Genomic DNA, 2517 nt, shown 5'->3' with positions numbered 1-2517 from the left:
ATTCGCTAAAGATTATATTGTTACAAGATGGTTTGATGAAATGTTTCAGCCGAATAATGGAACTAACTGTCATTTTATAACGCACATACAGCTGGAAAATGCTGATCATGTTCAGTAACACCATAGCTCGAACCTTGACCATCGGATCTGCAGTTCTACAGAATAACTAATACGCAATATGGTAATTAACTGAAGAGACCATATATACTTCATAATGAAATCAACATAATCTGGATATTTTACACATTGAAAAATGAAATCTTAATAAACTGATAAGTCTAGATATTGCACAATGAAACTAAGATAAGATAACCTGGAAATTTTAGACATTGTGTAATGAAACCGAAATTAAATGAAAAGTCTAGGTATTACGTATGAAACCAAGATTACCTGGATATTTTAGACATTATGTAATGAAACCGAAATGAAATGAAAAGTCTAGATATTGCACAATGAAACCAAGATAAGATAACCTGGAAATTTTAGACATTGAGTAATGAAACCGAAATTAAATGAAAAGTCTAGATATTACGTATGAAACCAAGATAAGATAACCTGGATATTTTAGACATTATGTAATGAAACCGAAATTAAATGAAAAGTCTAGATATTACGTATGAAACCAAGATAAGATAACCTGGATATTTTAGACATTATGTAATGAAACCGAAATTAAATGAAAAGTCTAGATATTGCACAATGAAACCAAGATAAGATAACCTGGAAATTTTAGACATTGATGTAATGAAACCGAAATTAAATGAAAAGTCTAGATATTACGTATGAAACCAAGATTAGCTGGATTTTTTAAATATTATGTAATGAAACCGAAATTAAATGAAAAGTCTAGATATTGCACAATGAAACCAAGATAAGATAACCTGGATATTTTAACACATTGTAATTTGAATTCATGATCAACTGGAGAAATAAATGTTGCACGATGATACCGTAACCATCTAAAATAGAAATAACGTATATAATACGAGTCTACATTTTTAACGTACTTATAGTTCATGTCGCTACGTCGGTTCATGTTCCATCTGTCGACCGTGCACCTTGACAATAGCACTTAAGCGTAGTTTCCATTGCAAAAATCTACCTCATAATGTTGTCATGTCAAAAGCACACCCCTCCTCCCTACTGCTCTCTATAATCTACCAAGTGTAGGGGGACGACGGTTACTCATAGTCCATTTCAACAGTTCGATCGCTCAGAAATCCATTAGCGACTTCACGGGTATGTCTTTGCATGGAATAGCATGAATACCCTTTCATTATCTAGTTGCTTGAGGTATTATATGATTTGAATGGATATGTTGAGAAAGGAACTTGTTGACACCTGACTTGCGTTGCTTTTCCAGATAGAGATCCTGCTTTATTATGTTGACGTGGACGGTTTCTGTCACTAATTTCTGAGCTCATGTAATTTCATCACGTCAGGGGTACAACTAGTTGTATTTATCTTTCTGGATGATCCTGTTACACAAGCTGATCCACACTACTTTGTTTTAAAGCATCATTAAGTACCATGGATATCTCTGTATTAAAAATTCCAAATCCACCATCTGAATACGTCTTTTTTAATCAGAGGGTGTGAATATTTTGTGTCGGAAAGGAATGTAACATACTCTTCCCAAAAACCACCAAGTTTCGGTGGCATCACATTACCTACGGTTATGAACTCCAAACAGTCAACGTAGTTCTGATAAAACCATTCCACTACGACTTTATATCGGCTGTGGTGTCACATGGCTTACTGATTTACATATTCAAAATCGATTTGATATAACGTGTTCAACCCTCTGTATATAGTGACTACTTGATTAAACTAACAGATCCTGGAGATTCTAGGTATTCAATCTGCAGGAGTAAACTGAAAAAGCAAAGTTATGGAAAAACAAAACTGTTGTAACTATTTAAATTTCTATATTGTTTGATAATACTGTGATAACTGGAAGAATATAAATTAAAATATAAAGCTTATAATCTAAAGTCATTGCAGGAAGATACTTGGAAGCTAGTTGTAGAATAAAACTGTTTTAACTGGAAAAATCAATTTATTTCAGGATAACTTCGGCATTTCCTGAAGAGTCTTAGGTATTGAAGAACAAAATAAAAAAAACGCTAACATAGGAAGTCTGGATACCAACATAATCTAAGAGGCTTACGTCTTACTCATTAAATAATGATAAATTAAAAGTAACCTAAATTACACAAATAAATGGAGCAAACGTGGAGAGTCAAAATTCCGCAAAATCAAACCGCGGTAGCCAATATTTTGTTTGAATGTAGTTACTACACTAAATTATTTAAGGTAGACGTAGCTTGTGAAGACTGCATGGCAAATAAACAGACGAATGTCGTCATATAGACAACCATACTGAGATATGTCTGTTCCAGTAAAACTGTTTTGTTTGTCTATATTGAAGAAGTAAGTTTAAAAGACTTAATGAAAACCTTAACTAAACCGAATAAATTCTCCAGGTTCTGAGAAGCACGTCTAGTAAAAGTTGGA

The sequence above is a fragment of the Limulus polyphemus genome, unplaced genomic scaffold, assembly GCF_000517525.1.
Source record: "Limulus polyphemus unplaced genomic scaffold, Limulus_polyphemus-2.1.2 Scaffold5770, whole genome shotgun sequence".
Classification (NCBI taxonomy): Eukaryota; Metazoa; Arthropoda; class Merostomata; order Xiphosura; family Limulidae; genus Limulus; species Limulus polyphemus.
The sequence above is the reverse complement of the archived record's forward strand: the minus strand, read 5'-3'. Positions refer to the sequence as shown.